The sequence below is a fragment of the Anopheles moucheti genome, chromosome 3 (genome assembly GCF_943734755.1).
Source record: "Anopheles moucheti chromosome 3, idAnoMoucSN_F20_07, whole genome shotgun sequence".
Taxonomy (NCBI): domain Eukaryota; kingdom Metazoa; phylum Arthropoda; class Insecta; order Diptera; family Culicidae; genus Anopheles; species Anopheles moucheti.
The window spans coordinates 13,333,306-13,359,189 of NC_069141.1; the positions used below are offsets into that span (position 1 = coordinate 13,333,306).

At 44.1% G+C, this 25,884-nt stretch overlaps 1 protein-coding gene across 1 annotated transcript in view; it reads right to left on the bottom strand.

Annotated features, from left to right (window-relative positions):
• Positions 1–25,884, bottom strand: part of LOC128300453 (rab3 GTPase-activating protein catalytic subunit) — a 114,681-nt gene that overhangs the window by 45,167 nt on the left and 43,630 nt on the right. The window lies entirely within an intron of this gene.

A 25,884-nucleotide genomic window follows, 5' to 3' on the forward strand; every position in this document is an offset into this window, starting at 1 on the left:
CCAAACCGGACCCTTGCTGGCAAACGCATGGAAATATCAAGTTTTTGTCTGAATTCATGATAAAAACCGGTAGTCTGTGGTGCTGCGACTGACAGTTAAAACAGCGAAGCGGAATAATAAAATGCTACTACAGGCAGCTACAATTAAAGCCGACCTACTGGCGGAACTATTACTATACAATCGGATCGCGTATGATATTACAGTATAAAAAGTTTAATAAAACAAAAATAACGCTGTTCTGAATTAAATTCAAAAAGTTTCTGATGATATACGGCATAGTTTCTGACAAACTATGGCGGAAGCTTATAGACAACTCTATTTCCGACTGGGTTATTAATTTACATTGTGCATTGTGTGCATGAAATTGATCAAAAGAATCAAAAGAACTAATGAAATAATTGTACCGAATTGAGGAAATTTGTTTTGTTTGGCAAGAAATCTGTTACTGTGTCTTGACTAAAAATAGCAACAGTGTTTTTTTTTGCGACAAAGCTATATCCTTTTACAATCCTATCGTTTCTAGCTTCAAGAATTCATTGACATCGAACTCGCCAGACGTGGGCTTGAGTCGTTTAGAATCAGCAGAGCCATTACGTAGGTATTTTGTCATGGTTTGTATTCCCCGTGTGTCTGGTTTTGCTATTTGTTCGTGCCTTTGTTTTTTTGTTCCGCGTTTCCTGTACAATTCACTTCAAGTGTAGACGATTACCGCAAACATGGATGCACAGTACACCTCAACCCGCTCGCCGTAGAAGCATAGAGAAATTTATTCCATTCACATCTCGACCAAACCGAGAAAACACAATCTCGCGTTCTCTCCTGAGACGTTACACGACACTTTGCCGGCAGGATCCGGAATTCCAAAGCCAAACCAGCCAGAGTGGGCGCTCGAGAGCCTTAGCAGGAGATAAACAAAATGGGTACACATTTATCACCCTTGGGGGATATAAAGGGAGGGAAAAACTGACACACACACCAAAAACAAAACAAAAAACAACAACAAAAGGCATCTTCTTCCCGCTGGCATTCTTGTGTTGTTCTGCTCCCGTCTGCGTGATTTACTAATTTATGTGAGGCCAATGTAAGGAATTTCAAATTCCATCAGTTTGCAAATTATTTGCAGTGTGCCCTAAAGAACGAACCATGCCTGGGGAGGGGAAAAATTGAGGGGGAGTTTGCGTAGCACAATGCAAAAGAGATGTAACGTTGAATCAACGGGTTTTTTTTTATAGTACTCCCTCCCCCTCAGTAACGTCCGTGGAGAGATTCGAATGATAAAGCACATCGTCATCGTTTGGGATACGATGGCGCAATTCAGTAAGAACACAGGAACCTGTTAAATAGACGAGAATTACAAAATGAAATGGCCGAGAAAAGGGTTAGCACGATAAACTGGAATTGCAACAATTGTGTCCAAGAATAGGACACGGTAATGCACTCATTGGAGCCGCATTTTGGTATCTCTGTGGAAACGCTCGGAAAGCACCATTTATCTTCATTTAATTTCCCAGTCAATGGAGAAGCGCCAGTTAGTTGTGTTCGATTAGTTCGGGGGAAAAAGCAGAACAATTCCCAGGCTGATCCTTTGAAGAGTGAACAAATCTGGTAAAGTTAGTGATGTTCTACAAATCTCCCAAACAATTGCGAAGGCATCATTTGCTTTTATAAATTGCAGCACAAATGAACAAAAATTTAATCGAATATTCATTACTATTTCAACTGCCAACATTCAGAGAAGCAAACGTGAAACATTTGCCCAGACAGATGGTAATTTAATTTAAAACCTCAGCGGTTTTGTATGATAAATCCCTTTTTGCTCGTTTGCTCTCCTTTCTAGTAAACAAAAACACGACACCAACCAAAAGGGGGGCCTGCCTTTCTGCCCATTTCAGTAGATATTCAATTTTATTTCCCTCCGATATTCGTTTACGAAGCATTGTGCAACGTAAAACCAGCATAAAATATTGGCATGTGTTATGCTTGCTTTGATTTTCCCTGTTTTCCATAACCTTTTTTTTTGCGCTCTCTATGTTGAATCTTTCAACACCCTATTTCGGCTACGCCATCGATTGCTCCTTTTGACAGCCGATGTCATAGTGGGTTTACCGATTTTAATCGAACCGACGATCCGTATCGTTGTTCGCACGTTCAGGCTTCATTGGGCTTAATTTATTCGCTTGATTTTCGTCCCGAAAACCCGAAACCCGAAACCCTGTCGACCGGACAAAATGTTCCCTCGAATTGGGTCGAACGTGCGTATCATGCTGAATCTCAGCTGTGAGGTGGGAGGTTGTGACCGTGGACGAGGAGAAAAGCTTGATTGAAAACAAACTTCAATACGATCGAGCTGATGCTGGGTGAGTGTGAGAGAGGTTCGAAGCAATTTTTCACCAAATGAATGAACCAAATGATTTGTTCTGATGAAATCATCAGCCAAAGAGGCTTTTTTGTTGTGCACAATGTCGTACGACAAGTGCGAGAAGAATTCACGCAAAAGAGCTATCAACACGCCAACAACACCTCTCAACATTGTAGGTGTGATACTTTTAAATGATGCCTGACATACGCCACCAACTCCGGTGCGTGTCTGCAAACGCACAGCTGTCATTCGTTGCGTGTGATGTGACATCCGCATTCTTCAAACTTGACATGAAGAAGAGAGATCAGTAAGAACTCTTGTGGTGAAGGGCGAAAATTGGAAAACATAATATGTTTGGGAAGATTTCTTCATTGAAGTTATTCTATCCTACACGTGATATGTTGTGAGCCATTGGGTTGTTCTGCAAGATCAGCGCAGATAATTTCGAACTAGTTTAGAATTGCGTACTATTCCCGAAGGTGAATGAACTATCTTCTCTTGTTTCCTCTGTTATGTGAGGAAGCCATTAACGCTAGCCTACACTTTTAAGCGCAACACTTCACACGTAAATGCGAAAATACCGGCAAAAGGTAGGGAGGATTCAAGAACCTCACCAAGAATCCACCCGTAGACCAACGCAATCACTCGACGAATTACGAAACAGTCAGCAAATATTTGCACCATTCCTCGTCGGTCGGTCATTCATGCCTTCGATGACATAATCAAGTGGGGAATTTTTTGTTGGTATGCAATTGCCGAGAGCTTGGCCGAGGTATGCTTGACCGGTGGGTTTCAGGTAATTGGTCTCCCCTTTTGGGGTACAGGTGTACGGGGACCCGCAGAAATCTTGCCCAGCGTCTACTGCCGTCTGACATCCACGGTGTCCATCCGTGAGTGTGAGTGTCTGAGTACTAATCAACAGCTTTTATGCTGATGGTATGCCGTTCATTTATGTCGGAATGTTCCGCGCTGAGAATAGCTTCTGCTGGTTGTTTGTCTTGAAAAAAAAACCCTAGATTAGCTAAACGGAAACAAGACAATTACGCACTATCCCACCTATGCGGGATTCGTTGGGGTGCGTTGGGAGAACCCGAGTGTGTTATAAGTGTTATGGGGAAGATTGTTCGAAAAGCAAGAAAGTTGGTAGATGAAGTGCATAAAGCTTAGCTTTTACAATTGAAATAGACAAATAGATTATTTTACTTATGATTCAGTCGATTTTATTATTGTACAGTACGAAAAGAGCACTATTTTAGCTTTTTGCCATACCTCTCAGGAAGTTATTTCTAGACTTCCATATTTGATATCATGTGAAATCACCTAAAATCTAATGTATCATTTCTTTGCCACGTTGGTCATTTCCACAGGTTATTACATCTTGAATCAATTCCAGACACTTTATTCAGAGTGTCGGATCATTTAAGCGTCATTTATCCAGCAGGACCGTCCACGTCTAAATATCTTTCCATGATACTATTTTTCTCATCAGTCACTATTCCAAACACAGTCATCAGGAAGACGCACAACAAACTCATGAAGCGATGTCATTTAAAATTCAATTAAACCCATTACAATACACTAATGTTTGTGAACGTTGCACGTGCCTCATCCTTATCCAAACGAGGTGGTTGAAACACGTGTAAATCGACACATTCTATTGGTACAGAAAAAAAACCTTCCATTTCATTAGAGATACACTGCTGCATTACGGTAGCCAATGCGGACAAAACAGAGGTGCATCTGCTTTGCAATGAAAGACAGAATAAAAATGCAACGACGCGGGACGCAATTCACAAGGTGCTTATTCCCATTTTCTTCACCAAACAACCGCTTCCACCATTCGGTCTCGGCGACAGTTGACCGAATGGCGAAAGCCAAACTCACTTTTTAAAAGACTCTTTCGAACTTCATTAGCTCGACCCGTCAACCCGTGGTCTGTGTTCAATTACAGCACGTAACACGTCGAAAGACGGGCACCAAAACGGTCGGAGAAAAACAACAAAAGCAACGCTTCAAATTTTCCTGCTTCTCTACACGAAATTGAATGCAGAAAAATCCAGCCGCTAAGCAGCTTCAGTTTGAAAAGTGGTTAACTTACTGGAACAAGTGGTGAAGTTTAGGAAAGAAGTGACTATGTCAAGTGGCTCCAAAAAAAAACACACACACACAGAGGGAAAGTTCTCAAACCTTTTTATATTTCCATTAGTTTTTGTATTTCGTTTGATGGCTAGTGGGTTCCAAAACACCCCAAGTCACACACAAACTAGTCTTCATATTAACGACAAACTGGGGAAGGGAAAAAAAGGCTAGAAAATAAAATACTCTTTCGTTGGCTTTCGGTTCCACTACAGGACCAGACATCACAAGTAGGTCCGGTGGAGAAAAAAATCCCCAAAATAAAAAAAAAGTGGAAAGGAAGGGACGACGACCAAAGCTAATTTAAAATAAAACTTTCCTTTATTGTCTTCCGAGGGAGGGCGAGGTTGGAGCGAGAGACTGGGAAGGTAGAATGATTTCAACCACACGTCCAAACCGACGGGCTTTAACGTTTCACAAAAAAGTTTCTGTCACTTTATACACTTCTTCACCCAGTGCTGCAGACCCTTTGTCCTAAAAGTGCCTTCCGCCAGGCGTAGGGTCATGTCATATCGCATCCATCAGACGTATCGAGTCGGCTTCTGTTGGTTTCTTGTGGTATTTATTTTGCTGTTACTTCAGTCTTGCCGTGTGCAAACCCGAGCGATTGAGTTACTGAACGCTTAAACCCGGTGCTGACAGCCACCCACCCACCGGAAGGACGTCACACGTTTATTTTTTGGTGAAACATACGGCGCAGTCGTGTGGTACAGCCACGTGAATTAATTGTGGACGATTGCGGAAAAAATCGTCTCGAAACGCGTTTTTGGTTTTGAAGATTTTGAGCATGAAAAATGTATTTCTACCGGAGCAAAATCGAGATGAAAGGTTCTGAAAATTGATGCTGCAAATACGGTGACAAATAGCTGTCGGAGTCTGATAAGTGAAATGCGCATAGTATGAGTGCAATATTTCCTTCTTGTTTTTTCCACACACTCAGTCACGGAAAAATGGAATTGCATTTAGCATCGCCATGATGGACGGATTGATGCACATTAGAAATGGCAGCATCAAGAAACGGTGAGCGAATTTGAATAGAGGGCATCCTCTTTTGTTGGTACGATTTTTCTTCATTTTCTACAGCAAATCTCCCCCTGCTGTGGTTTATAGTGCATTGGAATGACATTATACAACACGGCACTAAACGCCCCCTGTAGAAGTGTGTGACAGCATGAAAGCGCATCACAAAGTTATGCACCGTAACAGCAAAAAAAACAGCACAGCACAGTCTCCACCGCAACGATATAATGCTTTTGAAACTCACAGGATTCATCTACGGTCTTCTAACGAAGCTCTTGATCACCAGCAAGGAGGTACAACAGTGTGGCATGACATTTGGACATGTTAATGCCCCCTGGTGGTGGTGGTGGTGGGTGGTGAGATTTGCATTTTGGAAACAAACTAAATATGTGTTTGCCTTCATTCAAAGAGCCAAAAACCAACACACTTCCCTAAATGACCAGCAAATAACTTTTGTGCTTATCAAAGTGTGAACAACGGAATCCCTCATGTCGCAATCCCGGAGACTCCACCATCCCCAAAATAAGTGGTTGGAACATGGCCTACGACATCCCAACCATACGGTTTCAGCTCCCAACCCATCATACGCATACCCTGGTTCTGAGAATGGTCTGATGGCCATTCGAATGTCACAAAAAGCCTCCCGAGGCGCTGGGGCTATTTCTCGTGGTACGGTTTGAGTCACACCGCAAGAAGGGGGAAAAAAGGAAGCTTAAAAGCGTTAACTTAACGTTCGAAAATGGAACCGGTCCGTTTCCACCGCATGTCACTCTCTCACACGCGCCACGATAGCCAGACCGGAAATGGAATCGAGAACCGTTTGTCCGTCGTTTTGAACTACCGCAGATTGATGAAAATGAGGGTAAGTCCAGAGCGAGTCTTGCTCGGTTCCTAACCATTGCACACGGACCCGCACAATTTCGAAACGTGACACAGTGCTTCTTAGAACAAACCATCATCCGTCGGAATGGACAACATCATCGGGTCTTTGTTCGGGGATTGTATGGAACAAATTGTGATGCAAAACTGTCACTCAGGAAAAAAAAAAGGCACAAGGTTGCGCCCTCACTATCGGGACACTCAAGCTTTCAGTTTTTTTATTGTTTTGAAAGCCCAATTTTTTTGCATAACTGGAAGAAGTATTTTTTCCCCGTTTGGTTCACGAGAGAGGATTTGGTCATCGGATTCGGGATTCAGTTTGTGTTTCTCACGGACAAAAAACAAACAACAAAGGAAATGCATTCCCCCGTGAATGCGAAAAGTGCATCACAAATGTATGTGGAAATGTGACAAACCCGGGGAGATGCATGGAAATGAAATGTAATAGTTGCAGGAAACAGACTAAGACCTGCACCGACCGTGCTGGCCCTGTTTATTCGCAATTCAATAGCGCCAAACCCAAACAGCGACAGTGATCGAGCGTTGCCAATTTTGTATGCACTATCCAGTGCATCTGCGGTGCTTTGCACGTTTAGCTCCCATAAGCACGGCGCTGAACTGACGCACTAAAAGGCGGACTAGTTCTTCACCGCGCCCGATTGAAAATGGACCTTTTTCTACATCGTCCCGTCTGCATACCAAAACCAACACGGCAAGAACAATAATGCTTGTAAAAACTTCACAAGCATGCGTTCTGCCCGTTCTGCTCTCCCGAAACACACCCAAAAACTAGCACGTCCATCAACGCAACACCGAAACCGAGTGCAGAGAGCAAGGATTCCGATGGAATTTTTTAATCGAAAACCGAAACCTAACCGGACGCTTCCTTGTTATCGGTATCCTTTCCACAAACACACACAAAAAAAATGGGGGCGCACGATTGAAATTAAAAGTGAAGTAAACGGAGGAACAAAATCACACTCAAGAATGTTCCGTGCCGGGAGGGTGTGAAATGGAAAAATGCACTTCGCAGAAGGATTGATTTGATTTGAGTTACGTGCTAAAGTTACACAACGCTTCCACCAACTGTGCAGCGGTAGTGCCTGGTGTTTGCGTTGCAGTAAAAGCTTTTTAATACCACCATGGCATGTCTGAAGACGGTGGGTGGTGGTTAACAACAATATTGGAAGAGAGAAAATTGGAGACGAAGTTGATTTTTTATAATTCTGTCGCAATTGCTTTTAACAATTTATTCTAGTTTTAAAACTAATGAAACTTATCTAGTTTATTCTATTATTTGAGCGATTTATTAACTAATCAATAATGAGTTCTTAAAAGTAATAAGACAATATTATATCTTATGGTTTTTTTTTAATATTTTGGGACCTCTTTTGATTAAAACATCTACATCAAAATGATGACCAAAAACACAATCAAATGAGCAAATTAAGGAGTGTCAAAATGTTGCATTTTTCGAATGCAAATACACAAAATAATCATTTATCATTACTTCGGCGGTAGCAGTGATTTTTGTTGGAAGCATTTCGGTTTTTTCTTTTCATTTTCACTTACATACCGCCCGCCATACCTTCACCCATAATGCCCCAGGTGTTGCAGTCACAATGGGAAACACTGTTTCTTTAGCGATTTTTAGCCTTCATTTTGTCATCAGACTTCCGACCAAAAAACCGAGCACCCAAAGTTTCCCTATGCACACTGCACGAGGGCCGGAACTCAACGGTACTGGTGTGGTTTGGTTTTTACGACTAGTGACGGCGGCGAATGCTCGACGAATCATTTGCATTAATTCATGCATCCGGCATCAAAACCGGGCAGTAACGCTTCTTGCCTTACCCCCCACACGGTACCATTATCTGCAGCGTTGAGATTGTGAGTTTTATGTCCGAACGGCACTGGTGGTGGAGTTTTCTTGAGCTGGATTTTTTCTTATTTTTTTCTTTCTTTCTGTGTTGGAATGAATATTTTTCGTTTATCTCAATTAGATGTCGGTGTCTTTCTCGAGCTTTTGTATGTTTTTTTTTTTTTTTTTTTTTTGGAAGAGAGTTACGTCCGCGTGACACAATCTAACGCACCCCGTACGGAATTATGTTGATTTCTCTGATGACGAGATATTTGGGTAATTCGTGGAATGAATTGGAGATATTTCGTTACATCGACGTATCTCGGTGAGATATGATATCATTTCCGGTTTATATAACGGTCAAAAGGTTCAACTCGTCGACATCTTCCGAATCTGCTCAAATAGACCTCAAAAACATGGGAAAATTTGCAATGGGAAACACTAACTAGAGGGAATATCCATAAAAAAGTTTTACGTACGCTTCAAATGCTCTAACCTTCAATCCCTAACGTTGCGTAACAGCTCATACGATCGCAAACGATGATAATGGCTTACAGTCTTCCAAACGACCTACAAACTAACTCGTTTTGAACCATCAAACATACCACTCCGGGTTCAAATGTTCCAGCACCTTACCAACTATCGATTTGGTGTGCCGTGTGCAGTGTTTTTATGTTTATGCCCCTTCTGGTAAGTAGCTCGTTTGTAACGCCATGCAACTTACTTGCAACTGGAATTGACCGTGAGAAAATGGCTTCCCGAGCGGGTGATCGAGCGGGCAACGAGCGAACGGGCCAAACAAAAAAAAAACAGAACATCCAAATGGAGTTACATTCGATGCAGTTCATCAAATCATGCACGTGAAAAGGACTGGTTTTAATGATGCACCTGCAGCCAAGGTGCGAGGTTGGGTATATCCGTCGGCAGCTCCGAGGAGCCTTACTACCCTGGGCAATTTTTGCGCAAGTGGTACACAACCGATCGGACGGCATTCCACGCGGTAAACACGCGAGAAGAATTACTAGGTTCACACGAATCTTGACACCGGTGGTCTTGTGGTACCCACCATGCCGTCGTCTAAAGAACTCCATTACTAACCGTTTGCTTGCATAAATTCCAGCGTGTAGAAACACTTCACATCCAGCGAGAATTGCGGTTAGATTGGTTGAGAAGGGAATGTAGATAGAGAGAAAGAGGGAGAGTTAGGAACTGAGACACAAACACACGCGGTACGTTTCGAAATTGACCAACGTGATCAACAGCGGTCCAACCAAAGGTTCAATCAAATTAGCTACCGAGAGGCCCGTGTGCTTCTCGCTTCGCCACACTCTCGCGCACCCAACGTTAATATTTTTGTGGAGCCTATTTAGGCGCATGTTTGCATTTGACACGCTGGACGTAAAGTGTTTTCATTTTTAGGTCAACTTCATTGGGTGACCGAGTACGGCAGAAAGCCGACCAGCGAACTGTAGTCAATCAGCTAGATCGACCCCGTGCTGAGAAGACTTCTACAAGGGGAGTCAAGTATGCTGCACCACATGCACATGTGTGATGCATGTAATTACCATCAATCGATCCAAACGCGACTCACTCGCCCTAGAAGAAGAGTCAACTACCGATACTCGATAATAAGCCGCTATACGTGTTGTGGTGTTATCATTCCCGAAACCACCACCCCCAGCGTACTCCAGCGTACTCGAGCGGAGTTAAACTGTCTCGCGCCGTTGCGCTGCCCGCAACGCCACAGTCAAGCACGACGGACCATTGTTGTGGTCGCTGTTCGGTCGATTAGGGTTGGAAATTGATTATGGTCGTTAATCGAAAAGTGGCCGTGATCAGTTTAGTAGCCCGCGGTCCATTGGTGATGGGCCGGGAACGGACAACAAGCTCATTACCCAAGTGCGCTCGGTCTATGTGGTGCTCGCACCCTCGGTTTATCTTTGAGCACCATAATTGAATAGTTGGCCAAATACTTACACCGTTGAGCTGCACAGCGCGTAGTGATAGTTTGCACAGCATTATAATCTGCTCCATATCTAAGCCTTCTTTAAGAATCACTCGAGGCTAGGATTATTTCCAAGAGGAACTGCATCAAATTCTCGATTCTTGGTTATAATGATTTGTCTTCATTTTCGACCGAGATACCAAGACAATTAACGATGCTAATGATTTGTAAATACTTGTGCCGAAATTAGCCACCATGCTCGGAAATGAGCTCAGAAAAAGTTAACAAAAGACCTTAATGTGGAAGCTCGACATATTCATTTAAGAACCCAATCCATAAAATCGCGTAACAGAAGTATTCAAAAACACAATATTAACTGTTCATCAACTGACTTTAATTCCTGAGAATACGTCTTTTCCAATTTTTTCATCTGATTATATAACAATAAATCGATTAAAGAAAAGTGAAGGAAACAAGCATTGGTAAAACTATAAATTTTATATGAACAAGGACACTTTCTTCTGGAAAAACTTTTTTTTGCTGTTTTATTGTTCTTTTATTGCTTTGCTAGACATGATGGAGCAATGCTTCAATCGTTAAGTAGAAGTAACAGTTGTTTCAAACTATTTAATAAACTCATCTCATCTTCTCGCACTTCTTACAGACGGTGCCGCCTACTGCGAACGACAAGTTCTTCACCATAGCAACGAAAGCATCGCTGGTGAGTGCCTTTTAGCTTTTCCTTTTCGTCCATCCAGAATCGTACGAAATTTACTTAACTGGCGACAATCGCCGCCACGCTGTGTTGGACTGGAGCAAAACCCAATCAGTCAGCGCCAAGTCAACACAACTCGACAACTGTTCCGGATGGTCGCGTCCATTTCTTGTTCGGGCCATCCTCCCGCCACGTAGAAATCGGAAACCGAAAACACGCTTCCGGATGACAAAACAAGCAAATCGATCAACCCCGATCGCAAAAGGGTGCCCTCACGCCGCCGGTTCATGCCGGTTCGGTGGAAACTTTGATAGATAAACTTGATGTAATCAATCAATAAAGTTTGCATTTCTCTACTGCCCACCCAGAAGTTCATTGCCGTGCAGCAAGGAGCCCGCCGTTGGTTTGGCTCGCGGAACTCGGTTTTGTTTTGTTTGCCGACTGCCCTATGCGGCATTGCGTCGCGGATTTATCAATTCTGACCAGATTTATTTATATCGCTGTCATCATCATCCGAAGCCGCGTGTACCGCCGATGGCCGTGGTTAGGCGGAGATGATCGGATCTCCATCGATGCGTCATCCATTCGGACAGAGCAATCGGGCAGAGCTGGTGGTTGTGATTCAATTTGTGTTTCGCCTCATCTCCACGTGGACTACACGGCTCAGCGAGAATAGTTGACAGTGTCAAGCACTTTCAATTGATTTTTCATACACTCCATCACTGCGCTGGGGTATCGACGACGAAGACGAACCGGAATCGAATTTCGGATTTTCATCGATAGAAGTGGGAATTTCTGTGCACTTTCATTGCACTAGTCGGTAGCTTTTGCGAGATCGTGGATGAAATTAATTAATCCGTTAAACCAAGATCGTAATTGCATGTGACCCCGTACACCACGAGTTGCGATGACATTTGACACTAGCGCATGGATGCAGCGGCTGACATTAAACAACTACTGACATTTGTGGGCTCTGGCATGTCTTTGGCATTCGGGTCAAAACAATAGCAATTGCATAGCTATTGGAGAATTGCCACCAGTATTGCTCTTTAGCCGCCCCTGTCCTTCCACACAATATAATCAACATGATTTGCGACAGTTTGTAGCGCTGTCAGTGGAAGCTGCGTTGGAGCTTGCGTTTGAACGTTTCTTCTGTAGGCTCCACACCCACAGCACCCTTTTGAAAACGTTCGTAGAAGCACCGACAGTTTAGGATGCCGCTTTTGAATGGTTTGCTTCAAGGTGCATAACTTCAGCTTCCCAGACATGTGCGTTCTATTAATAAACGCATCTGCCTCCAACGCAGCTGTCAGGAAAACTCACCGACCGTTATCGACCGGTGAAGCGTAATGACCAACTGTGAAGTCGAGATGCACACGAACCGAGTCACATTATTACACATGAATGTAATCACTCCATCACGTACGTGTCAGATCCCCTTTTTCGCTGGGTTTCGATTGATTCGGCGAGTGTAATCGAACCGTGATAAATTCAATCCTAGCCACCGATCTCATGTTAAATGCATTTCTCTAATCTCTTCTCGGTTGAAATGGGATGAGCAGATATGGATGTCTCATGAATTCTAATATTGACTCCTATAGCTCGCTCGGACGGATCCGCGTCCAACGTGGTGATGTGGAGTGCCACCGCAAGCGCCACGATTTTGGCGCTGGGCCAGAGGAATCTTGGTACCGTCCCTTTTCTTGTACTGCCGTAATCGAGTGCCAGCAGTAACAGCTGCCAGAAAAGCTGTCAATCATGTTACTTTCGGGTGAGAACTTCGCTTTTTGGAGCATCTTTTGCCCGCCCGGGAATGGGAAATGGGGACTGTTACAGAGCGACAGGGGAGAAACATGGATGAGCGATAGTTATGCCTATTTCATGGGCAATATACTAGGAGTAAGCAAACGCAAGATCCTACCCGGGCGGCATTGCACAAAACATAACCAGCAACACAAACGATGGCGCACACCCAAAACTGGGTGGTTCCCTCGGGACCATGAATATTGGATTTTTACGACAAATAATCGAATGATTTATGGCAAGGATGGTTCGATCGAAAAGTGGCCTCGGAAGTACGATTGAGATGTGGGCACGTGTAAAAACTAACCTTCGCATAAATTCCCCGCACGGGATGTTTATCTTTCCAGTTTTAGTCGTACGTATTTTATTGTTTGGCTGTGATCATGGTCGATGGACAAAACAAAGTTCAAGCTCTTTTTTTCATTAATATTTTTCTTGTGAAGCATATTTTTTTGTGTCAAAAATAGCCAAGAGTTTGAGAGCATTGAGTGGGAATTTTGGAAATAGGAATGCCTCACATATTCTCTGTAGCCGTCTACCAATTTTAATACAATTCATCACAAACTCGCTCAAAAAAAATTTTTTACTTTAAGTTTTCAGCTAAATAATCTCATTATGCTATCGTTTTGCTCAAGCTTTTCGAATTCCTTTCACTATTCTTACTGATTGGCTGGCCCAGTTGCAAGGTGAATGGTTTTTTTTTTCTCGCTGGACCGATTGTCACGGTCACACGATCGCCAAAAACGTATTTCAATCGAATGTCCCAAATCAAGCCACGAAATTTGGAACCCGCACAATATAAATTCTTCACACTCTTTTTCTCATTGATCACGACGCAGTGGCATGTGTGGCTGCATGTGCGTGACGCTTAAAGACAAGGGAGGTGCACCACGACACCAACCGATCTTACGAAACGCGCACGATGTAAAATCAGGTTCGTGCATAAATCTTGCCAGCTGCAGGTAGAAAAATCAATCAGCTTACTAAATCTTGACGGTTTTATGCCGGTGTAGTGCTGCCTAAATTATAAAACCCCGAAGATTGGCGAAAGATTGTCGTCCATTGCTCTTTCATATTTAAAAAGACAAGTTGTGTGGAATCTTGTCACAGAGATCATTCGCCCAGGAACACGCTATGTTGAATGTTTCGAAATGGTTGTCGGTAATTAATTTACCAACACCATATCTAAGCATGTTTGATTTTCATTTACCTCTTGTGTTGACGTCACCTAATGGCTCGAATTCCCATCGAGAATACAACCGACCAAAGGTTTGTAGGTTCTTTACAGCAAAGCGTCGTGACATATTTCATCACTTTCTTCTGGGATCATTGCGACGGAGGCGAAACGGAAAAATAACATTCAAAATAAATATAACGTGATCGATAATTCCAATAGCTCACCGGTATGGGTGAGACCATATCGAAAACCTGCCTCGTCGAAAGCATCACTCATATGGGGAGCCAAAAAAAAAACCCCCACCGAAAGCGAGTGTTCTTATCGCCCCCCAAAATAAACTTCATGAATAGCAAAATCTTTCCCCGTTCGATGTTGATTCTCGATTCGCTGCTGGGATCGAAAATAAATGTTTTTGTTATTATTTTCACTTCACACTTCAACATATGCCCCTAGAACACATTCACACATCGGCCATCTTGTTGGAAATGCGGTGCGGTTTTGGCTAAAAAACTAGGGAAACTGGAAAAAGAGACTGTATCTTCGAAAAAAGTTGCCAGGATAGAGGAGCAAAAAGAGGCTCCCAAGACACGCTGAACGATACCGTTGGAGCTTCTTGGTGTATATGCAGGCAAATATATTGAGTTCGCGTGAAGCAAGCATAGACAGGAACGCAATTTATTCATATGCTCATATGAAAAATCCACATTTATTCAATAAATAGTCACCCGAAAGTGGTTCTAAACGAGCATGCTACAGGGTTGCTCGAGTGTTTGGGAAGATGAATTTTATGAGGATGCAATCCCTTACCCTTTTTCCCGGACATGCTAAGTGGAAGCTACATTTACGTATGCATTCACGTAAGCACTTTTACAAACGGTGACAATAATAACAATAATTCACTCAGCGCAAAAGGAAGAAACCCATAGCAATACCGTTGGGTGTTGCTACCCCCCCAAACACGATGGCCCAGAGCGTCAGCAATACACGGAGGAAGCGAAAGTTCTGCTCAAGTAAAATCACGTTCACGTACGTAGGAATCCGATACGGACACGGGGAATGCACGTGTGTACCAACGTTCCGGAAAAGTTCCGGCAAATACTTTCCACCTTCACACCGTCCACACAGCGGACTGGTATGTATGTGTGCGTGTAGTACACAAACTTTTTGCTCCAACATTCATTCCGACCGGAACGAAGAGATCTTGGAAGGTTCGTGCACCGAAAGATCCTAACCCTGTGCCACCATTCCTTCTAACGTTGGGCAGCGTACGAAGTGGAGCTCTATGGAGCTCTAAATGTGCCAGACGGAACTCACGCAACCGTCTGGATCTTCAACACGCTAATCCACTCCACTAAACCGTCCCCCCGCAGGGAATAGATGCACTTTATCGGCGATGGGAAAAATCTTTCAACAAAGCAAACACTGGAAGTTTATCCTCCCGTCTTAGTGGACGGTTTGATCGTTTGATGAAAAACCCATCCCTCCCCCCAAAACGGAAACAGGGGAAATGGCACAGCGGGATAGCGGGAGGCAAAGTTTCATCTTTTCCGACTTGCGGAAGAACTGCTTGGCCATCTTCGAGTACACTTTCCCTTCCGAACAGCATTTAAATTCCGGAAGTTCCTTGCACTTAGGATTTTAGCTGCAATTGGCACCCGTTCTGCCCCGGCTGAGATTTATTCCGAGCGCCGCGGGTTTGAGTACATTGTCCTAAACGGACCATTCTATTGTGTGCCAGTTTATCGTTCGCCCAAGGACACTCCAGTTTCATCGGCTGGAGAGAGATCACGCCGGAAAACGACACTAATTTATCATGCCCAACAATGTGCAGCGACGTTTCCGAGGGCGTGAATGCCCCTTTCTCCATGGCGCTTTTCAAAGCATAAGAGAACTAGCGTGTCCTTTCGCTGGAACTGAAATCTTACCATGAAATTTTCGTGTGCTTAAACATTACGAATCAAAGAATCATCGTGTTTATCGCACACAATTACCCCGGAGGCCTCTAATCCTTGTTGAGTATTTAAGACAAACTAAGCGGAAAGCAAAAGGAAAATAACACTGGCCTCTCTTAAAGTTATGTTGAACCATTTGCCCAAACCATTCACCCATTTGTTGACCTCCCTTCCCCAGGGGGTGATTCCGTTTACCTTTCATTAATTATTTTCAAAGCTAAACGTTCCAATACACTGACTTTACGAGGCATCTCTTGCGAGAGCTGTGTGGGGTGCATATTGAAGGTGGGAGGATAATTCACACTTTTCTCTGTATCGAGTGAAGGCACGCCACAAATCGGTTCTCGCTAATCGGATTAGGTTGGACAACTGCCATAACTTTGCTTAACCACCACCATCACCACAGCCACCGTCCATTCATTCGTAAACAGAGGGGGCCAAGTAGAAGCATGATGAAAGCAGAACACTTCCCAGACTGGACTGCACAGGCAATCATACCGCTGTACCGGGCATGCTGGAAGTTTTCTTGTTCCTGCGTTTCTAAAATTCCCACCGCATAAATCACAATTCTCATAAGTCTCCCGGAGAGAGGTAGGGAGCTCGCGCTGGCCACTTATCTTCATTTACTACCGAAAGCTTTAGTAGCGATGAAAAAAGGGGATATGGAAGGGGAATTGGGGGATCACGAGCCCCTGAGATCCTCTTTTCGCCCAGGAGTTCTCTCTTTAGGAAAAAAAGAAAGAGCGCCTTCCTGGTGTAACTGGGGTTGCAAACTACAGATCATACTGCTCTGTAGGCCAATGAGCATTTCCCCCACCTGTCAGTGTCATTCGTTAGAATTTACCGCGCATAAATGGGCCAGTAAAAGCGAAGATATTTATTCTTCACGCGAAAACTGCTGGAAGTGCTGGGCCGGATGTTTTCACCAACCGACTCGGTCGAGGGTTGCCTAATGAAGAAGTACAGCTACCCTTCTGTAGCGCACCGCCAGGTTCTCTGTCTGGCCGGAAATGCAACGAGATAAGCAAAGGTGAAAATTATTTCATTTTCGCAGTACGGCCTGATGCCTTCCAAATGAAATATAAACAGCAACGCATCGCCCAGACACACCTCACAGGAACAGAGGGAAAAGTACACAATGTCGATAGTCTGTGGGGAAGATTTTAAAGGAAAGCATGCCCGTGGGAATACCCCCACGAGATACGAGAAAGAAGTACTCATTCTCATGGCGCACCACCAAGCCTGGGGGGCGAGAAGCCGCACATTGCCGTACAGTGTGTGCATTCTTTCATGACCTTCCACTACCGGTTCCAGGAATACTCACCTAACTTGATGAAGCAAAACCCGCTGTAACAACTTAATGATGTCTTAAATTGTTTACATTTGGTCCGTTGACATAGATGAAAAATGAAAACCAAACTCGCCCTCCCCACAAAAGGTGGACGTACTTAAGCATCATCCGCCGCATTAACCAGGAACCCGTGGCGTGGTGCGGAGTGGTAGATAAAATGACCGTACATCACGGCATGGTCCGGAGAACCGGGACGCGTTCGCATGCTACGAAAGCTTGGCTTGAAAAGTGGTCCATTTTCTGTCGCTAGTCAAGCTTTTCATTGAGAAAGGTCTGCTGCATGTGTTGGTTGTGCAAACAGTTGCAGATTTTGTTTGGTTTAAGCTTTTCTCTAGCGCACGCTTCATGCCCGGGAAACGTTCTTTCAGCACTATAATTTTTTCACCTTAACGACGTTTCGGTAGACGTGTCCTAAGACAACAATCGTTCCCCTCATTCCAGCAGACTATCCCGGATCACCGGTGCCACCAGATTGCGCCAGGCCCTCCAGGGGATACTACTACGCACGGGAATCATCAATAGAAGTGCCTCGGGGGTGCTTCCTCCCAAGCTGCTACCCTTGATCTTCACGATGATACCGACGAGGCCACTTTCAAACTCGGAAGAGGAGAAACACGAAAATACGATTGAATTAGAGCTTAATTAAATTAAACAACTACAGCCCAACCATTGTGCATATGCTTGCCTGTACTGGTCTAGACCCCGAAGTCCACACCCAGCTAGCTGGGTGAAACGAGAACCGAGAAAGATGGCGATATTCCGACGGATGGATGAGCAATTTAGAGTAGATTTGTTTCCCTGCATCCGCACACCAGTCATTGTTTTATTGGAACGCACCGCGTCCCCTCATCCATTCCAAGAAAATCCACTTGCACGTACGTGTTTTATGGGCGCAGGAAGTGGATGGGAGCGAGAGAGCGCGCGCGCGCGCGCTCGGGAATTGGAGCATTGCATGTGGTTTTGTACTTTATAGACTGTAACAGTTGTAATCGGCATGTGAATTGCGCTACCGCGTAACTTATTCAAGCCGGGAGTCTTAGCGTGAGTAGCTGCGTGTGTTGGTGTGTAAGAGAATTGCGGTTCATCTTTTAACTGGTTTATCGGATTAGCTCCGTGTGGCCAACTATCGTTCAATTGCGCTGCTGATTTCTTGTTGTTACTGAGGTCTTTGGTGTGTTCGTGGTTTAGCTGCATTACGATGCTGATGCACGATGATAGTGATGATAGGGGCTAATGATAGCTAGTGGAAAACAGATACACTTCCACACAGGTGCGTTGAGACATTTTATTATTGCTTTCTGTATGCTGCACATATTGGTTGTTTTGGAATTGCCACTGAAGTGGCGCTTTAGTGACGCAAGCTACTCCAAAGCGGAACAAGCGCGTAAAACAATTTTTCCTTATGAAGAGAAACGCGAAAGCGCGAAATCAAGGTTAGGGCGTTTATTTTGACGGTACATTTTGTGCACGAGTTAAAGATGAGAAAACCCATACCATGCAATGTTACTTTCTTTTATGATTATGGCAATCACATGTCTGTTCCACAGTATCATAAAAGCATTTACGTTTAAGTGACCAAATCTTGCTGACACGTGAAGGACAGTTAGACAGTCAATACTGATGTTACAGGTTGGCATAATCTTGAAGAATATGATTACGAATGACAAAATACAATCTAATGAAGCTCCTAAACTGAGAGATCCTGGTTTACAACCCCCTTCTTCCAATTCGCACCGATTCGTAACTCCGAGGTGGGCTGAAAGTGAATCAAGCAATCATATGCCATTTCCTTCAACATTCAGAAGTTCGCGCCACTCGACAAGACAAAAAAAAGCGAATGGATTGTCACGATTTTTCGTCGTGCCTTAATTAGATCGCGCTTCCCCGGTGACCCGATTGTCTGTCTCTGCTTTATTATACAGCTCGCTCGCGCCGCCGCTTCTGTTGAGTCACCTCGGACGCATTTTCCCTTTTCAAACCATCGTCTGGTTTCGTTAATTTCTTGAACAACGCACGGTGAACCAATTTCCCACACCGAAGCGTAGGAAAAATAAAACTGCAAAGCAAAGAGGAAACACGATCTTGAGAGCTTTGTTTACATTCTTTTTATTACACACAAAGATTTTTTTATTACGGATCGCCTATCGTCCAAAGTGACAACTAACAGCAGGAGGAGGGAAAAAAATAGCCAAACCGGTGTTGCTGAGTGACACCGTCCAGGTTCGACTGGTCTGTTTTTGTGTGGTTTGCGATTTGCGACCATGCGACGATCCATAAATACTTCGCACCATTCGCAACCAAAGCACCGGAGCGTTGCATGGCAGCGCCATTGTCTAACATAATCTTACGGTTACGCAAAGCGAGTACAGATTTTCGGCTGCAGCAGATTTGCTTTTCTTTGCCTCGGTTGTTTGTCTCGTAAAATATGATAAATAACGCCCAAACCGTCCAGTCCAGTGATAGACTGGTTTACACAAACATTCCAAGCGGGAACGCACAAACGGTCCAATAGTTCGTGTCACTGTGGATACGGTTGCAGGTGGTTTTAGAGTGTTTTGCAGTTCGTCCTCTTGTCTGGTGACTTATCGCATCTCTCACGGTACTACAATGACGCCATGAAGTGCAAGCGAACTTTATGCCGCTAGTGACTCGCAAACGAACGGTGCGACAAAAGATGGGAACAGGGTGTAAAATAATAGTCGGCGGTAAAAAAAATAATCAACCCACAGCCACCACCATCTTATACCCACATCATTGATGGTGGTGATGTTGCAATTATTCAAATTTAGCTTTCCCACCGTTTATGTTGTGTTGCAAAATCGGAATGTTATGCTACGTTCAACATTCGTAATTCAATTTATATTCGTGCACCTATTTAACTACGAAGTAGATCACTGGTGAAAGGAACACTTGGAGTCCACAAAAATGGAGATGTTTTAACTCATTAAAATAATAAACATCACTTACCAAGCGTTCCTTCCTGAGCGAAGCAATTCTGCATTCAAAAAATAAAACAAATATAACGCATATGTTCCCCGACATTGATTGCTGCAGTTGCCGACGAGCGTATTTGTCTAAGCATTTGCAGTTCTTCCTTGTCGGTCCTGGAATGCACGAAACAATTCCAAAGCTGTGCTGTTTTCACCACACCGAAACATCCGTACCGAAAATAAAATAAAAAACATTACCCCATTGAAGGCACGTTCCACTGGAAAGCGATGGTATTCAGCAGCAGAAGGACATCCTTGAGTGGTGTATTGCAATTTCGGATGCAAGAGCCAGCACAGGCCGGCGTCTGCCGTTTGCCGTCCACTTTGCAGGCAACGACTGCATTCGGCGATTACGAAAAATGTTTGCCATTTGCTGGAAAAATAATGCAAAAACCCAACAAATGAATCCGACCAAATGTTAAGCTTAACTCTTCCCTTTGGCTATCCACGGCTGGGACGGCGGAAAAAAAAATGGGAACTAATTTTTGTGCACCGGAGAATCAACGAATTCGGGCTGGGGAATGAGTACAACCGGGAGCTCGAAGATAAACGATCCTTTCGGGTGCATCAAATATTTCTTCCAAAGTGTTTCCGATTCAGCGGCGATTTAACCTTCTTCCGAGATGGTACTACTTTTCTTTTGAATGCCAGAGCTAGTTGTTTTTTTTTTATTTTTTTGGGCGCTTGGCATAGAAGCAGTTTAAAAGGGAAAATGCTCAACCTACCGGAAAATAAGGAAATCGTTGTGAATCGTGAAGATATTTTCTCCTTATAATCGATCCTGAATAGTGCGCCGAACGGAGGTGCAAAAGGATCGGTCAAAGGCTAAAGAACTGAAAATTAAAATATGCTATCAAGAAGCGAATTGGTCGCAAGAATGAAAGCGGATGCAGAACACTTCGAGAGGGTACTTTCCCTTCTTCAAGACATGCATAGTCAAGGGCCAATTAATTCAATGCACGGCATTCATCTATTCAACCGATCGAGCCGATGGGCAGGGAATGGATGTGCTGGGCATTTATATACTCCCATTTATAGTAATCCATTTCCGACTTCTAGGTTATCATTCCTCCAAACTGGTCATAGCAAGAGAGATCAAGTCAATTTATCTCAAGAACTACTGATTCGGCAAATTTGCCCGGAGAACTTATAGCCAATTAATACAAAGTCCAAACTATCTCCACAAACTCTTCAAACAGCAACGTAAATATATTCACGAGCCATTTCCAATATTGGCCCAACTGATTTCTGAGATATTGCTCGCTATATTTTTTTTTATTTTAATAATTTCGCCTTTCCTATTATTAGTATGCAAAACATAAATCACTTAGCGATGTTGGTTTGTTTACAGATATAACAACACTTTTCCCACAGAGGCTTGCCGTATACCGTGTCATAATCCACCGATGGCTAGAATGTGAGGAAAATGCACGGACAGCTTAATAGCACCGATGAATTGAAATAAATTCATCCGTCCACCCGCTTCACGCGCCTGCCCAGTGGAGTGGAAAATACCGCTCACTCCACTAAATGGTGCAGTTAAACCCCCCCACCCGCACGCGGAATGGGAAAGAAAGATGAAAAAGCTTCATGATAACAAACTCGTCTCCGGCCGAAAAACAAAAGCCTGAAATGGCCTAAGCGTCTCTAAACGGAAAATGCCATGTAAAGTACCACGAGGGAAAACACCACGGCAACGCAAACATATCGGAGACCTGCATCTTGCACATGCGGTACCCAGTTGGAAAATCGGCCCCGTGGTGGGTGAAAAGAGAGCAAAGCTAGGTGCGGGAAAGCTGAAACACAAATAACCGATGACGATGTTTATTTGCCCTTTTTTTGCTTTTATTTATCAAAGTTCCTCTCCGAGTGGAAGTCTTGCTGTATATAGCTCGAGGCTGGAAAATGAAGCAGAATAACCACACAAATAGGCAAACACACACACTCACTCACGGAAAGCGTTTAGGTTATGTGAAAGTTAGTTGTTTTTAGCCCACTGACCATTGGGACCCGCTGTTTTTTGGTGGAAGTATCGTTTTAGGCACCGCTCCGGGTGTAAAACATAATAAAAAAAACAAAAACAAAACGTTATCTTTATGTGCCGCATGGGTCCTCTCTTCTTGAGCTGCCAGAACACAAACGGAAGCCAGCACAGAATGAAACGCACCCAGCGTGCTGCACCACCTTTTTGCTTTGTTTGCACATCGCTCCATCGTCCGTTCCGATAGCATCCGTACAAGAACCGCGACAAGAAACGAACGTCGTAAAGTTGCGTCCAATGGTGGTGACTAAGCGAGTGCCTTACTCGGTAACTTGGAGATGAAATCGTTTTCCTTTCATCCGATAAACTTAGCAAATTTTCCCCGCATTCCGGTAGGTGCACATCGAAAAGCTCGCCTACTGCAATTCCTTTTTACAATCGCATCGACAATGAAGCCAATACCGCAGGGTGTTCATCGACGGTTAGCATTTTTCTCTTGGACGAGCCGAGCCACAATATATCGCTGCTGGTCAAAAACCACCAAAAGTCCTGGAAGTGACGGTGAGATTGTAAAGTGAACCCGATTCCCAAATTATTTCCCACCGAACTAACCAACTGCGGGGAGGGCCCATCCAATTTACGACGTTACAGATGCTAAGCCCGGCTGATCGCATCACGTACGGTGAACAATCTCCGTCAGGATCAACACCACTTACCGACCAGCGCTGCCGCATCCTTGCACTGAATCATCATTTTCCGTGCAATCATCACCGTCATCAGCCGTACCCGTAGGAGGCGTTGTACGCTTTAAAGCTCACCTATTCACTCACCAGCAACAACACGTACACGTACGAGTTCCGCTGGATCGTTCCGATCTTTCGGATTTGTAAGCTTTACCGTCGTCGTCAAAAACCCCCGGCAAACAATGTACGATGTACATACCGAACGTCGCCAAAGACGCCGAAAGCCAACCGACCGTGTGTAACTGGATTTCCGCACGGATTCCACGCGTTCTATCCCCGGGAATGGCGCCAATGGCTTCCCATTTCCCAGCACACGGTTGCTTGCCGACATTCTTCAGGCGGTAGTAGTCGACTTTTCGTGGAGCGTCGTACCCCACCACAGCCAGAAAGGAAACACGGGATGTAAAATTCTAAAATTACATCCGAAACCATCTGAGCAGCGCGTGGTGTTTTGGGATGAGGACACAAAAAAAAAAGCACCAGTGGCATGCAGGTGTGCTTGGTATGCCACCTCGCAGAAGGTCGGTAAGCGCGGCCTGGTGTGTTTTTTTTTACTTCTTTGCTCAGTACTACCGTCACTGATGTTCATCGGCCGGATGTTTTGCGCTTGATAAACCCGTACTTGCGCCACCAGTGCGCCGCCACTCGTACAGCCAGTCAAGAATGCCAAATTTAGGACACGGGTTTCCGGGTCTTTGCCATTGGCAGGAAGCTTCAAGTGTGTGTGTGTGTTCTGGGCATAGGGCGTTGAATCGAGTGTGTGACACTGTGGTGCAAATAATGCGCGATAATTCCACCATAAGATACGTACAAACGTACGAGACTAGAAAGGATGACAGGAAGGCGGTGAAATGCCTTCCACCATACCGTTCCACATGATAAACCGGAGGCGGATGGCGCTAATTTGCAAAATCGTGCCAGTATTTTACTAAACTGGAAAGCATCTCCGAGGGGAACGTAAGTGTCGGGTGATTGCTTTAGAATCGATAAAGAAGTTAACATTCAAGCGGGCAAACGATTAGGAGATATGTTTGAAATCATTATACTGTATTAACACGTTCTATAATTTTAACCTCTTAGAACACAATACTCACGAAAAAAAGGGTAATAAATTTATTCTTGTAAAAAAAACCCTTAAACTCGACAACAACCCTTCACATAGACAAATCTCAAATGCAAATCGGATTGAAACGCATCTCTGATCACCCCATTCTAAGCATGTGTGACTGTGTTGCAACTGGAAAAATGTGCATCAATACATAAAACAATGACCAACGGCACAGAGCGAAGAGAGCGTTTGATGGCAATATTGGTTACCCCCGGTATTGCGTATGCACCCGGTTTTGCATTAACAAAATAATTGATGAATCGATAAATCGGATTTCGAATTCGAGCCTCCTTCCGGTGTTCCGGAGATTCAGAACGGAAGTTAAAACAAAGCCATTCTAAACATCGTGTTCCGGTGCAAAATTTTGAGCTCAGTTTAAAACCAATCACAAAACCGGTGTCGTGCAGTTTATGATCGTATTCGGAGCATTCGGATTGTGAGTGGATCCTCTACCGTTTCGATCGATCCAGTCAAACACAATCAATCGTCGGCCCAATACGACATTGCATATGCGATGTGATTGTTATATCCGGACGGCTCCGTGTCTGATAAGGTGGTTGAACAATTCGATAGAGCGTTCCCCTTTGTTTCCCTTCTGAAACGAAGCGAATCTATGGGCATAGTACTCACAGAAAAGAACCCCCAATGTGTGAGCGGTGTGCTGGATAATCTACAAGAAAAACATCGACACCCCAAAGTTATGACAACGCTGGCGGCCAAAGCATACCTCATTCTCCGGTGGTTTCGGTATGATCACAATTGATGCTCTCCAGTGTTGTGCCGATTCCATGATATTTGAATCAATTTGCTGCTTGCCAAAATCTACAAAACCACCAATTTGACGTTCCACAAAATTCTTTCCCAAAAATTCGCCGGAAATGAACTTCGCTCCCAGCCAGTTGGGAAAAAACCACATTCTGTTCCGGTGATAACAAAACAACAAAATTAAAATAAACTCTAACGAGCTACACAAATTCAGCATGTGTGCCAGCCGAAATTCGAAATGTTGGCGTGATTGCGTTGCAATTTTTTGCCAAACGATGCCGCCAAACACCGGCCAGAAACGGGCCAACAGAAGCACTGGGCGATATAAAACCAATGATAAACCTCGATGGCTTGGGTCCAAGATCGGTTTCAAGGTCAGTCATTTAGTGTCACCATGTCATCGGACATTCTGCTCCGCTAATAGCGGGTGTGTGTGGTACTGCGATGACATGGCAGCAGATGGAGATAATTATGGTCAAGGTTAGGTGTGGATGGCAAATTTTCGATATCTACCATGAGTAATTTCTTTAAATTATCGCCAACATATGCGCCTGGGCTTTATTTATGTGCACATCTCTTGTGTCGCTATTTTAATTTGCTCCATTATACCGAACCTAATGCTCTAAACAATGGACAAGAGCTACATAGCAACTTATTAAATTACAGCTTATCACAGCACTGCATAATCCTGCTCGAAGCTAACTGTAATTAATAGCGCTCCAATAATTAAAACACACAATGCCGATACTAAACGCTACCTTTACTATGGAGAGTTGCGCAAATAGTGCAGTACAGATCCTATTTACGGTTGAATATTCATACAAGGGAACATGTTTAACAAATTTGCTCAATTTTCCACCGGTTTCACTAAACCGATACCACCGCCCCGAGAGGCGCACGGGCATTCCAAGCATAAAAGTGGACAATTCAATAGCAGCCTCCCAGCCAGGCGTTTTGCCTCGTTTTGCTAACTGATAACCCCAATCGGATACACCGAAAAACCCACCCACCATTCTTGCGTTATAACCACTATCGACCGCGTCCGCGTCCCGGTTTTCCGTTTCGTCCTGGCAACAAAATGGCGTAAAACGAATGTGCA